The following is a 15,816-nucleotide window of genomic DNA, read 5'->3' as shown; positions in this document are numbered from 1 at the left end:
CATTCTACAATAAAGACACATGCACATGTATGTTTATTGCAGCACTGTTAACAATAGCAAAGACTTGGAATCAACCCAAATCCCCATCAATGATAGACTGGATAAAGAGAATGTGGCACATATACACCATGGAATACTATGCAGCCATGAAAAAGGATTAGTTCCTGTCCCTTGCAGGGACATGGATGATGCTGGAAACCATCATTCTCAGCTGGAAACCATCATTCTCAGCAAAATAACACAGGAACAGAAAACCAAACACCACATGTTCTCACTCATAAGTGGGAGTTGACAATGAGAACACATGGACACAGGGAGGGGAATATCATACACTGGGGCCTGTCAGGGGGTGGGGGGCTATGGGAGAGATAGCATTAGGAGAAACACCTAATGTAGATGACGGGTTCATGGTTGCAGCAAACCACCAGTGCACATGTATATCTATGTAACAAACCTGCACATTCTGCGCAAGTACCACAGAACTTAAAGTATAGGAATAAAAAAAAGAATTTTAAATTTGCCTTTGGATACCATTTGCATTTCCTTTTCAGAAAAATGACTGTTCTTCCCTTTGTCTATTTTTTGCAAATATCTTCTCCCTATATATATCTTTTAACTTTTCTTATGGTCTACATTTTATAGTCAAATATTTTATTTATTATTTGTTCAAATCTATTTCTTCTTCCTTTATGGCTTCTGGGTGTTTTGACTTAAGAAGGTCTGCAACATCCTGAGAGTAAACAAGTATTCTCTTAAATTTGCTTTTTATATTATAAACTTATAGATTATTTTGAAGATATATGAAGTAGAGATTATGTCAATTGCATGATCGTACATGCCATCTTTTCTGTCTGAATTGAATTGCTACTTTTTAAATTATAGTTTAAGTTCTGTGATACATGTGTAAAATGTGCAGGTTTGTTACATAGGTATACAGTTGCCATGGTAGTTTGCTGCACTCATCAAACTGTCATCTACATTAGGTATTTTTCTTCTAATGCTATTCCTCCCTTAGCCTTCCACCCCGTGACAGGACCCAGTGTGTGATGTTCCCCTCATCATCAGAGTGAACAGGCAACCTCTAGAATGGGAGAAAATTTTTGCAATCTATTCATCCAGAATCTACAAAGAACTTAAACAATTTTACAAGATGAAAACAACCCCATCAAAAGTGGATTAAGGATATGAACAGACACTTCTCAAAAGAAGATATTTATGCAGGCAACAAGCATATGAAAGCTCATCATCACTGGTTACTAAAGAAATGCAAATCAAAACCATAATGAGATACCATCTCATGCCAATTAGAATGGTGATCATTAAAAAGTCAGGAAACAACAGATGCTGGAGAAGATGTGGATAAATAGGAACACTTTTACACTGTTAGTGGGAGTGTAAATTAGTTCAACCATTGTGGAAGACAGTGTGGTGATTCCTCAAGGATCTAGAACCAGAAATACCATTTGACCCATCAATCCGATTACTGGGTATATACCCAAAAGATTATAAATCATTCTCCTATAAAGACACATGTATACCTATGTTTATTGCAGCACTATTTTCAATAGCAAAGACTTGGAACCAACCCAAACACCCATCAATGATACACTGGATAGAGAAAATGTGGCACATATATACCATGGAATACTATGCAGGCATAAAAAAAGGATGAGTTGATGTCCTTTGCAGGGACATGAATGAAGCTGGAAACCATCATTCTCAGCAAACTAACACAGAAACAGGAAACCAAACATCACATGTTCTCACTCATAAATGGGAGGTGAACAATGATTTCAGTTCTTTTGGGTATATATCCAGAAGTGGAATTGCTGGGTCATATGACTATTTTTTAAAGTTTTGGAAGAACCTCCATTCTGTTTTTAATGGTGGCTGCACCACTTTACATTTCTACCAAGAGTGTAGAAGAAATACATATTCTCCAGTTTCTTACCAATATTTATTGTCTTTTGTTTTTTCAATAGTAGCTACTATGGTTTATATATAGTGATACCTTATATTGGTTTTGATTTACATTTACCTAGTGATTTGTTAATTTGAGTACCTTTTAATTTACCTGAAACAATTTATCTGTCTTCTTTGCAGAAATGTCTATTTAAGTTCTTGTTCCATTTTTTTTGTAATTTGTTTTTCTGCTATTGAGTTGTAGGAGTTCCTCATATATTTTGAATACTAACTCCTTATCAGATATATAGTCAGCATTTTTTTCCATTTCATAGTTTCCCTTTTCTTTCTGTTGATTATTTTCTTTGCTGTGTAGAAATGACTCAGTTTTGCATAATACCATTTGTCTATTTTGTTGCTGTTGTTGGCTGTGCTTTCGGTGTCATATCCAGGAAACCAAGGCAAGACCAATCCCCAAGAAGCTTTCCCCCTAGGTTTTCCTATAGGAGTTTTAGAGTTTTAAGTCTTAGATGTAAGGCTATAATTAACTGTGTCTTAAGGTTTGTGTATGCCATATGATAAGGGGCAATTTCATTCTTTTGAATGTGGATATCCAGTTTTTTCTAACACTATTTATTGAAGAGATTTTATTTCTCGATTGTGTATTCTTGCTAACCATGTTGAAGATCAGTTGACCATTATGTGTACGAGTTTATTTACAGGATCTCTATTCTGTTTCACTGGTCTATATGTCTGTCTTTATGTCAGTACCATCCTACTTTATTTACTGCAACTTTGTAATATATTTAGATACCAGAAAGTTTGATGTCTGTACCTTTTTTCATTTTTCTCAAGATTGCTTATGCTATTTTGGATCTTTTGTCATTCCACAGGAACGTAAAATTATTTTTCTATTTCTGTGAAAAAGAAAATGTCCTTGGGATTTGGATGGGGGTGGCATTGAATCTGAAGATCTCTAGGGATAGTATGGGTGCTTTAACATTACTAAATCTTCCAATCCAGGAAAACAGAATATCTTTCCGTTTATTTTAGGTCTTTAATTTCTTTCACTAATATTATGCAGTTTTTCAGTATACAAGTCTTTTATTAATACTTTTTTGCTTAAGCTTACACCTAAGTATTTTATTTTATATTTTATGCTGTTGTAAATGGAATTGTTTTATTAATTATTTTATTACTATTATTATTTTTTGAGATAAAGTCTCAGTTTGTGTCCAGGCTGGCTCAAACTCCTGGGCTCAAGCCGTCTTCCTGCCTTAGCCTCCTGAGTAGCTGAGACTACAGGGATGAACCACTGCTCCTGGCTGGGGAAGGCTTTCTGAAGACAGGGTTCTCACGTTTGCATCTGTTATAACATAACTATCACAGAAGATTGCAAAAACTGCATCCTTTCTCAAAGCCCATCGCAAACTTACGCACAAAAAAAGTCTCCTTCAAGGACATTTTCCGAAAAACTGCATGTCCAGTCTTGGATTCGTATTATCCTCATTATTGATCCTTGTAACCTGGGGTAATTATCTCAAAATAACTATGTAATCCTCCTGAATTTTTTCTTTAAATTCTTTTCTTCTTTTACCCTCCTGAATACGTAGGTGGTTTACTATAGCACCTGCAATTGGATTGCAATGTCCTGTTCTGGAATAAAAATCATTTCCTTTTAGAGAGTATCTATCTGTTTATTATTTGTGTTTAAAATGGTGTCTAAAACGAAAACCTGAAGAAAGATTACTATCAGAAGGAATCAGTGATTCTTTGTGCTGAGACCAGCTCCATCAGGGAGACCCTAACCCAGCAGCGCTAGAGAAATTAAGGACACACACACAGAAATATAGAGATGTGGAATGGGAAATCAGGAGTCTCACAGCCTTCAGAGCTGAGAGCCTCGAATAGAGATTTACCCACATATTTATTGACAGTAAACCAGTGATAAGCATTATTTCTATAGATTATAGATTAACTAAAAGTATTCCTTATGGGAAACAAAGGGATGGGTGGAAATAAAGGGATGGGCTCTAGCTAGTTATCTGCAGCAGGAGCATGTCCTTAAGGCACAGATTGCTCATGCTATTGTTTGTGGTTTAGGAATGCCTTTAAGTAGTTTTCCGCCCTGGGTGGGCCAGGTGTTCCTTGCCCTCATTCCGGTAAACCCACAACCTTCCAGCCTGGGAGTCATGGCCATCATGAACATGTCACAGTGCTGCAGAGATTTTGTTTATGGACAGTTTTTGGGTCAGTTTATGGCCAGATTGTGGGGGGCCTGTTCCCAACACTTGGAACTGGTGTGCAGTACACACTTGAACGCTTTGACCTCTCTTCTTCCATGTTTTTTTTTTTTTTTTTTTTTTTTTTTTTTTGCCCTGGTGAGTCTTCTCTCAGGCTAAGCCTTTCTCTTTTTGGTAGACACTTTTTGTTGGTATTCGGTATGGTTGTAATTTGGGATTTAGGATTTGGTTTGGTTATAAGCACACCTTAATAAAATACTTTACATTTCTCCTTGGGTCATAAAAGTCTTTTGTCTTTTCTGTGAAGTCCTTTTTGGTATAAAGACAAATGTCTTTCTGGTTTGAGTACTCTGCTTTCTACAGAACTTTAATTCTTTCTCTGAGACATGCCTTTTCTGGTGAATTCACTTTTGGTTTGCATGCCTAGTTTAATGTTACATTTGATCTGCATACTTTGATAATTTTTTTGTGAATATTCATATCTTGTTTTCTTTTGGTAACACACATCTATAAATAATACGGTTTTTTTATTTGCTTGTTCCTGAAAATCGTCCAATAGCAAAATCAGACATTCTAAACAGTGAACGCATGGTGATTGATTAAAACCATTAGCACAGTTGCCACCATCTATAATATATATCCAAACTTCTAACCATTATCTAATGGGACTTATAGGCTCTTTATTGCTCTCAAAAAACTTATAAAAATGAAATAAGATTCTCAGACATCAAGGCATGCCAAGTTATCTGAGATTTTAGCCACCTATGTTGTGCCGCATTTTCATGAAAATTTTAAAACTGATGGGCAAAGTACATCAATATAAATTTAGAGCACAAATGGTGCTCATTTGAAACTTCTAAAAACAACCTGCAACTACAGATTTAGCATGTAGAGCCTTCTAAATAATCTGTTTAACTCCATTTTTTTCCTGCCTACTTTGAATGTGGTGACTTTTCTACTAATGTTGAAAACTTACTGGTTATGGCATTCCAGGCAACATTATAAAAAGGTTTTAAAGTGCTTTCTAATTATCGACTTTACAAATTACAACAGCTCCATGGTAACCAACAGCCTAGATACCTTTAGGGAATGCAAATTTAGATTTTTCTGAATAACAATTACTTATGGTGATGAAACAGTTAATTGAAGAATTTATAATCTAATAGAAAAAAATGAAATAAATGTTTATAAAGATTAGACTTTCAGATCAAACAGATCAAAATCTTGACTTTCTAAATTTTACAAAAACACTAAATATATTTGGGCTTATTAATAAACGTAAGTATATATTACAGGAAAATGAGTTTCTAAAAAAATATAAAATGGTTCTCATCTATAAAATACTGCTGTGTGACAAATAGTTAAGAATTGGTTGTTAAAATTAATGTTACTAAAAGATAAAATTCTAATTAATACATATAAATCTTTAGATAAAATGTGCCAAAAAAAGTAAGATGTGTTTTTGATTAAAACATACATAAATAAAAAGGTGCTTTTTTGATACAAAATAATAATTTTGCTTAATGTGGAGGTTGCTTAAAAATTGTTTCAAAAATGAATTTAGAAAAGAATAAAAACAGGATATAAAGGAATCAGTAAGTATCAGAGAGAAATTTGGAGAAATAGATATAAAGATATCCATTTGGCAAGGAACGTTGAAAATAAAAGAGATTAATTTTGTGTGAAAAGCTTGTGTGATCCATTGTTGTCCTAAAGTAAAACGACTTGTTAAGAAAGGAAAAGCATAGGACAAAGTAGAAAGTCTAAGCATGGCATAAAAGGTCTAAGCAGGTAAAGAATGGTTCATAAAGGGTAAATTTATGAAAGGAATTTTGTGTGTAATCAAGTTGGCTATAATTAAGAGAGATTTTAGGACTCTAAAGATTGAGCTTTGATATTAAATTATACTAACACATAAGTAAAACTTTGATCCCCTAAGCTACAGCAAGATATTTTTGAAATACTAATTTTCTTTTAGTGAAATTGAAAAAGGTTCTGATTGTTAACTCTGAAATCTGTTTTTTTAAAGCCGTCTCCTAAACTACAGTTTCTTTTTCTGCCACATTTCTTCCTGAGATTCACCTAATTTCTTTCTTTTTTTTTTTTCTTTTCTTTTTTTGAGACGGAGTCTCTCTCTGTCACCAGGCTGGAGTGCAGTGGCGCGATCTCAGGTCACTGCAACCTCGGCCTCCTGGGTTCAAGTGATTCTCCTGCCTCAGCCTCCTGAGTAGCTGGGACCACAGGCATGTGCCACCACGCCCAGCTTATTTTTTGTATTTTAAGTAGAGATGGGATTTGACCATGTTGGCCAGGATGATCTCGGTCTCTTGACCTCGTGATCCGCCCACCTCAACTCCCCAAAGTGCTGGGATTACAGGTGTGAGCCACCTTGCCCAGCCAATCCAATAATTTTTTAAGTTTTAGGTTGGAAATGCTGTCTTTTTTCCCTCAAATTAAAATTGCATGTCTTAAGATAACATTTTTCTTTTCTTTTCTTTTTTTTTTATACTTTAAGTTCTAGGGTACATGTGCACAACATGCAGGTTTGTTACATATGTATACATGTGCCATGTTGGTGTGCTACACCCATCAACTCGTCAGCACCCATCAACTCGTCATTTACATCAGTTATAACTCCCAATGCAATCCCTCCCCCCTCCCCATAATAGACCACAGTGTGTGATGTTCCCCTTCCCATGTCCAAGTGATCTCATTGTTCAATTCCCACCTATGAGAACATGTGGTGTTTGGTTTTCTGTTATTGCCATAGTTGGCTGAGAGTGATGGTTTCTGGCTGCATTCATGTCCCTACAAAGGACACGAACCCATCCTTTTTTATGGCTGCATAGTATTCCATGGTGTATATGTGCCACATTTTCTTAATCCAGTCTGTCACTGATAGACATTTGGGTTGATTCCAAGTCTTTGCTAACATTTTTCTTTTCAAGCTTCTGAGATTCACATCTCTGAAGTGAAACTTTTGCTGTATCTTGCAGCACATGATTTTTCAGATTATGAATTACTGCTTTCAGTTCTCCTTTTTCTCCCATTGAAAAGATATATATTATGAAGAATCTTCTAAACCAATTTCAATATTTTTACTATTTTTTAAAGACTCTTTTTTTTTTTTTTTTTTTTTTTTTTTGAGATGGAGTCTCGCTGTGTCACCCAGGCTGGAGTGCAGTGGTCGAATCTCTGCTCACTGCAAGCTCCGCCTCCCGGGTTTACGCCATTCTCCTGCCTCAGCCTCCCGAGTAGCTGGGACTACAAAAACAAATACAAAGCTTAAGTGACAAACTGATAAGAAAAATTAAATCTGCTAACCTTTTGGCTTAGTTAGTATCCTTCCCCAAAGGTGAAAAGCATGTTATACCAGATAAAGTGTTTGAAAAGTTAGGCCATAAGGTAAAGTAGGCTTGCTCCTTTTTCAGATCTATGTTAAGTCTGGGCAAGGAAAATGTTTTCTTTGCCCTGTTCCTTGATGAGTTCCACTCTGAACTCTGTAAATTCAGATAAGTTAAAAAAAAAAAAAAAGAAAAAAACTCCCATCAAACTAAAATACATCTTTTATTAATCTTTGGATGTAAAGATTATACGTCTACTCAACACAGAGCCACAATTTTTACACTGGCCAACCTAATGCTATAACTACTTGAGGCAGGCAAGTGTAAACTAAAAGCCTTAAAGTGGCACAATTTTATATAACTTCAACGTTTCAATAACAATATTTTTGTGGCTGAGTGCGGTGGCTCACACCTGTAATCCTAGCACTTTAGGAGACTGAGGTGGGCAGATTGCCTGAGTTCAGGAGATCGAGACCAGCCTAGACAACATGGTGAAACCCTGTCTCTACTAAAATACAAAAAGTCAGCCAGGTATAGTGGCAACATGCCTGTAGTCTCAGCTACTCGGAAGGCTGAGGCAGGTGAATTGCTTGAATCCAGGAGGCAGAGGTTGCAGTGAAGCGCTACTGCACTCCAACCTGGCAACAGAGCAAGACACACAAACTAGAAAATCTAGAGGAAATGGATAAATTCCTGGAAACATACAACTGCGTGAGTTTGAATCATGAAGAAATAGAAATCCTGAGCATAACCATAATGAGTAATGAGATTGAATCAGTAATAAGAAGCCTCGCAATAACAACACAAAAAGCCCAGGACCAGATGGATTCACAGAAGAATTCTACTAGACATTCCAAAAAAGCTTCCCAATCCTATTGAAACTGTTTTGAATATCCAGAAGGAGGGAATACACTCTAACTCATTCTACAAGCCAGTGTTATCCTGATCCCAAAGCCAGGAAAGTACACACAAAAAAGAAAACTACAGACCAATATCCCTGATGAATATTGATGCAAAAAAAAAAAAAAAGAAAATCCTCAACAAAGTACTAGCAAACTGAATTCTACAGCACATTTAAAAGATTATTCACCGTGATCAAGTAGGATGATAAAGATCCCAAAAGCAAATGCAACAAAAAGAAAAATAAATAAATAGAATTTCATTACACTAAAAAGCCTCCACACAGCAAAAGAAATAACAGTCAACTTACAGAATTGGAGAAAATATTTACAAGCTATCAATATAATAAAGGACTAATATGCAGAATCTACAAGGAACTCAAATCAGCAAGAAAAAAATGAAAAAATCCCATTAAAATGTGGGCAAACAACATGAAAGATATTTCTCAAAAGATGATATACAAATGACCAACACACATAAAAAGAACTTTCAACATCAGTACCCATCAGGAAAATGCAAATTAAAACCACAATGGTGTCACAGAATCCTTAGAATGTCACTCTTCCAGCTCTAATCCTCTGTGGCCAGTGGTGCTTTTGCCCGAGTTTTTCTTGAGGTTGCTGGACTCTTTCTGTCCACATGGCCTACCAGGCTGTGCTCAGTTTGCTCTACTGGCCTGGATCCCATGTCTGCCTACAGTGAACAAGGCACAAAACGGCTAGAAGTGTGTGAGCAAGCATGGGGTCTGGCCACTGCGCACAATCAGGCATGCTGGCTGCAGTAGGCCAGACAGCTCCAGGTGCAGGCACAGGAACAGGCTCCCTGCGAGGCTGTGGCTGTGGCTGGACCAGGCATAATACAACGGCTCCCACTGCAGGCACCGAGGAACACGGTGGTGCCTGGAAGCTTGGGGATGCCAGGAAACACAGAGCCACAAAGAGGGTGTCACAACCCTGGCTCAGGGAGCTTCTAGGTCTGGGTTCCCCAAAGGGTTGCAGCTCTTTTCTCCTCTCTTCCCTCCTCCTCATCACCTGGAACATAGCAAGAGAGCATGGGCAGTGGGGAAGGGGAGAGAGGAATGAGTGTTTCAGTCCTATTTGTGTTACAGCTCTTTCAGTCCCACCATTCAGTGGGTCCTGAGTTCTTGTTCTGCATCCAGGAATAATGAGGTATGCAGACAACTGGAGGATGAGCAAGGTTGAGAGGAGCTTCATGGAGTGACAGAACAGCTCTGAGGACACCTGAAGTGGGTAGCTCTTTTCCATTGACAGGTTGTTCCAACTTTGAGGAGACCCAAAGTGGATAGCTCCTTCCCATACAACTGGTAGCTCCAACGTCTGTGTGAGTTTGGGTGTGTCTGGGATTTTTATGGGCATAGAAGAGAGGAAGTACTTGCTGATTGGTCCATGAGTGGCCATGTGCGGCCAGGAAAAAGCACCATAAATTCTCACTCCAGGCTACGAACTCAATCCTGAATTGGCAGCTCGGCTCCTAGGATTCAGGCTGTCCCTGGCTTGAAAGTGGAGTTTCACTGGGGACCTGCCCCTTTCTGCCCAGAAACCTGTCTCCTGCCATCAACATGCTGTCCATGGCACTCAGGCTATTCCTGCTAAGGGGTGCCTGCAGGCCCGGCTGACCTGCCCTCATCACTTTCCCAGCCTCCCTTCCACACTCATCCATGCTCAAAGTCTGGAGGGAGCCAAGGTGGTGATGGGGGCTGACATGTCAGTGGCACCTCGAGTGTGCACACCCAGCTGAGTTGCCACAATGCCCAGGCTTGGGCACATCTTTGCTGTAAAATTGGAGCAGGTGCTAGGAGTGTGGAGAGGCCAGGGTGTGGGAGCAGGCACTACTGAGCCTGTGGGGGTTGGGGGACTTCCTGGAGCCCCTGAGAGAGCAGGGATGTCTTGGGGATGGAGTCCCTGCTGTTTGGATGCAGCTGCCCCTGGGAGCACGGGATTCCTTCCCTGACAACTCTGTAGGGGATGCAGCTCCCACCTATTTCTGGCTCCTACTGGCTCATGGAGTGCACAGACCCTGCTGTCACCATCAATGAGATACCACCTTACCCCCTTCAGAATGGCTTATACATTGTTGGTGGGAATGTAAATTAGTGGCTTTATGGAAAACAGTATGAAGATTTCTCAAAGAACTAAAAGTAGATCTACCATTCGATCCAGCAATTCCACTACTGGGTATCTACCCAAAGGAAAAGAGGTCATTATATCAAAAAGACACCTCAACTCATAGATTATTGCAGAACAATTCACAATTGCAAAGATATGGAATCAGCCTAAGTGCCTACCAACTGAAGAGTAAAGAAAATATAGTGTGGAAAAAAAATACATGTCTATGAGAATGTATATATGTGTGTGTGTGTGTATTATATGTGTATGTATGTGTAAACATACACCATGAAATACTATACACACAGCATGGAATACTATATGCATGCCATGGAATACTTCTCAGCCATAGAAATGAAATATGTCTTTTGCAGCCACTTGGATGAAATTGGGGGCCATTATCCTAAATGATGTAATTCAGTAATGGAAAACCAAACATTGCATTTCTTCATTTAAAACCAAGAGATAAATTATGGGTATATAAAGGCATACACAGTAGTAAAGTGGACATTGGAGACTCAGAACGGGGAAGTGGGGAATAGGGGAAAGGGATAAAAAATTACCTATTGAGTACAATGTACATTATTTGGGTAATGAGTACATTAAAAGCCCAGACTTCACCACTATACAGTTAATGCGTGTAACCAAAAAACACTTGTGTCTGGAAAGCTATTAAATTTTTTTAAAAAAATTCTCTAAGAGAAAAGGAAGGGTGGGGGTGGAGAATAGTGAAAATGGTCAGCTATCCAGGAGAAATTTTTACTGCATCATAATAATCTCAAATAAAACAGGTAAAAGGCCATGATGGTCATTTTTAAAAATACCATCATCATCAAGAATATTTTAAAAGCTTTAACCTAAAAAACTATTTTTGTATTGTTTATTGACTGTGTATAGAAACATAACTGATTTTTGTGTTTTGATTTTTATATCCTACACATTTATTGATTTTATTTTTTAGTTCTAACAGTATTTTTCTCTTTTGTGAAGGTTTCAGTAGTTTCTACATACAAGATTATGCAATCTAGGCTGGGAACAGTGGCTCATGCCTGTAAACCCAGCACTTTGGGAGGCCGAGGTGGTCTGATCACCTGAGGTCAGGAGTTCGAGACCAGCCTGGCCAATATGGTGAAACCCTGTCTCTACTAAAAATACAAAAATTAGCCGGGCATGGTGACAGGCACCTGTGGTCCCAGCTACTCAGGAGGCTGATGCAGGAGAATTGCTTGAACCCGGGAGGCAGAGGTTACAGTGAGCCAAGATGGTACCACTGCACTCCAGCCTGGGTGACAGAGTAAGACTGTCTCAAAAAATAAATAAATAAATAAATAAGATTTTTTAAAAAATAAAGGTTATACAATCTGCAAACAGATAATTTTACTTCTTCCTTTATAATTTGTAGGCGTTTTACTTCTTTTTTCTGCATAATTACTCTGGTTAGAGTTTCCAGTATTACACTGTTGCATAGAAGTGGCCATTGCAAATAGTCCTGCAATAAACATATGTGTGCATGGTATCAGAATTTTAAGGAAATATGTATCGGTATTCAACCTACATATTTTTGAAAACTTTCAGTGTTTTATTCGGTAAAAGACAAAGATTTTCTTCTATCTATATTTTAAAAGAATTTTCCTCCCTTTCTCTTTTTAAAAGTATCATTTTATCGTAAAATAAAATGGAAAGAGTAAAACACACACACACTCACACACACACAAACAAAAAAGAAGTTGCCTCTCCCTGTTTAGTAAAATAGGAATCTAAGTTTAAAGTGTTGCTATAATCAAGGGCTTAATTGTAAAAAATTACCTCTCAGAATCTTCATAGATTTGTTCAGATACAAATAGATTTGTACAGAAAGTAATATAATAATTATATTGCTATTTATTTATTTATTAGTAATTGAATTCTACTTAACTATCCAGGATTGCATATTTAGCTTAAAGGGAACATTAGTTTTTGTTTTGTTTTGTTTTGTTTTTTGAGATGGAGTCTCGCTCTGTTGCCCAGGCTGGAGTGCAGTGGCGTGATCCCGGCTCACTGCAAGCTCTGCCTCCTGGGTTCACGCCATTCTCCTGCCTCAGCCTCCCAAGTAGCTGGGACTACAGGCACCCGCCACCACGCCCGGCTAATTTTTTGTATTTTTAGTAGAGATGGGGTTTCACTGTGTTAGCCAGGATGGTCTCGATCTCCTGACCTTGTGATCCACCCACCTCGGCCTCCCAAAGTGCTGGGATTACAGGCGTGAGCCACGCGCCTGGCCATGAACATTAGTGTTTTTGTTTGTTTGTTTGTTTTGTTTGTTCGTTTTTTGCTTCACCCACGTTAAAAGCATCTGGAAATTTGAAATAATCTGAAAACAAGAATATATTATTCCTATTTTATTTATTTATTTATTTATTGAGATGGAGTCTTACTCTGTCACCCAGGCCAGAGTGCAGTGGCACAATCTCGGCTCACTAGAACCTCCGCCTCCTGGGTTCAAGCAATCCTGCCTCAGCCTTCTGAGTAGGTGGGACTACAGGCATGTGCCACCATGCCTGGCTAATTTTTGTATTTTTAGTAGAGATGAGGTTTCACTATGTTTGCCAGGCTAGTCTTGAACTCCTGATCTCAGGTGGTCCACCCGCCTCAGCCTCCCAAAGTGCTGGGATTACAGGCATGAGCCGCCCGGCTTTCATATTGTATTTAAATATTATCTGTGATCAGCAGCCCAGATTACAGATGGGAATTATTAATAAATTATACTTTTGGAATCTTAAGGAAGAAGAGCAAGCAATTTGAGAATAATCAAAGAAACGGTTCAAGTCTCACAGTTTACTATGGTCATGCATAACCATCTATTGAGCAAATGAGAAACCACCCAGCTGAATTTTAGAAACTCATATTCCAGATATACATGGCTGCTTCAACCTTATCCAGACCAGCTTCATGACCATGTGACGTGGGCAATAGCACAGGGCTCTGTGCTCAAAAGGGTCCTATACTTGGTTTAATGCTCTACTTTCACTATTTCGAACTTCTTAACAATTTAATCTTTGAACGGTTTTTTGCCAGTGCAGTCTATTTGGATGATGAAACAAGAACATGAGTACAAGAGATAAGTGCAAAATGTGTCAGCCACATATAAAGTAACTCATATTTCCTTTTTCTTTCAGCCTTTCCATACTCATTAATATAATGAAGGTAGACTATGAATGTTTAATTGAGCATAAAAGACCCCCAGCATGTGCTTTATATTTAAATGATTCAGGTGTATATGGTTTTTTGACACTTCTATAATTACTGAAGTCATTTAGTCAAGAATAATGCATTGTGAAAATTTAAATTGGCAAATAGAGAAAAATTTTGGAAGCAAAGTAAAAAGATTAAATCCATTGTTTTATACAACCAATATGCCTATATTATCAGCTAGAACACAGCACAAATTTTGGTCATGTGTTTTAAATAATAGTTGTTACAATTCCTATGAATCTTACTTGCTTAGCTACAGAAATAGGTTTAGAGTGGTCTTCTGGCCATTCATAGTATCCTGGCAACTATTATTTTAATTATATCATATCTAAGGGTTTTTTAAATATTAATACAGAGATAACCAGACAGCTCCTAGCTGCCAAGTGAAAGAAACCTATCTAAGAGAAGGAAGTCAATACACCAAGAGAAGATAGAGAAATGGAGGAAACCTTGCATGGTAGTGTGCAGTTTCTACCAGTATTATCTGAAGTCCAGTTCCAATACTCTACTTAGCAAAATAATTCCGTGATATTTACTTTTAACTGTAGTTCTTGATAAGAATTTTCAAACATATAAATGTAGAGTGACTTAATAAAGAGAGTACTTTGTATATCACAGGATGAGGTCAAATGGAGGTAACCTAAGAAAAGTGGGTGAGCATTAGCTATGAAGTCAGACCAACTTGAATTTATATCTGACTAATTTACTTATAAGCTATTTGAGCTCATTTAGGCTTATGTCATGTTAGTCAGTCTCTAAGTTGCATCTCCCCTTATTCTCAATGATAATCCCCTTATTCTCAATGATAATCAGCTCATACCTCTCCCACCCTTATATAGTCTTATCTCAATTTGGATATAAAAACTTGTGTGGTCATAGAATATTGTAGAATGATGGTGTATGGATTCTAAAATTCCTTCAGAAAATACATGTGGTTTCTGCCTTGGTCCTTCTGACAACACTGACGTGGGGTAAGCTAATTGTTACAGTGAAATTGAACACCCCTATAGAGAGGCTCATATAGTGAAGAAATGAGAACCTCTTTCGGTGACCAGCAGCTGAAGCCTATGTCAGTAGCCATGAGAGTGAATCAACTAAGAAGTGAATTCTTCAACCCCAGTCAAGTTTTGAGATGACTAAATTTATAGCTGACAACTTGATTACAAACTCCTGACAAATCCTAGAGCCAGAACCACCCAACTAGGCCATTTTTAACTTCTGACTCAAGGGAACTTTGACATAATATGTGCTTATTGTCATAAGATGACACATTTAGGGGTAACTTGTTAGGAAATAATAGGTAACTGGTATACAAATTATTTATAAATATAATAAAAATTACAATATGAGATAACTGGAAAGAACAGGAGTAATGATTTTAAAGCAACTAGTAGAGTGATTAGAGCAGAATAGATGTTTAATAAAGAGGTACATTTTTGTAAGTGTTACTATAATTATTAAATGTATTACTTAATATTATAGTTATAAAATTTTGAAAGGAGTGACCATGTTAAAAAAAAATACAACTTAAGATATTGAATAGAAAAAGTGATTTTTTTTAAACAAATATATCATTTTTTTAAAATTATGGATTTGACAACAGAGTGTATGACAGTGTGTTAATTATACTTTTGTTGGTAAAAGGATAAATTTTGAGAGTATCATTTACACTTTCTTTCTTCACCCAAATATTTTATAAGATTTAAACATACTTTATGTCATTTAATAAACGATTTATACAGTACATATTCATTATTTTAAAACACATAGTATACATTTTATGTACAATTAGTATGTAGAATACTACAAAGAATGTCACTCCCACTTCAACAATGAAAAAATTGAGACAAGCTAACATGTTAAACGAACCATCTTAACTATAGTAGAACATGGGAGGAAATGGTAACATGTGAGTCTGTAAGAAAAAAGTAGCTAAAATTGTATCAAACTACCAAAGGCCGAGTTTGGGCTACTGTGCAATAGCTGGAGACCCAGACAAATGGGATGTTGACCCTCATTCACAACTCTTCCCTATCAGCCTATGATAGATGCTAATGAGAAAGACTGGGA

This window comes from Theropithecus gelada, chromosome 15 (genome assembly GCF_003255815.1).
Source record: "Theropithecus gelada isolate Dixy chromosome 15, Tgel_1.0, whole genome shotgun sequence".
Taxonomy (NCBI): Eukaryota; Metazoa; Chordata; class Mammalia; order Primates; family Cercopithecidae; genus Theropithecus; species Theropithecus gelada.
The sequence above is the reverse complement of the archived record's forward strand: the minus strand, read 5'-3'. Positions refer to the sequence as shown.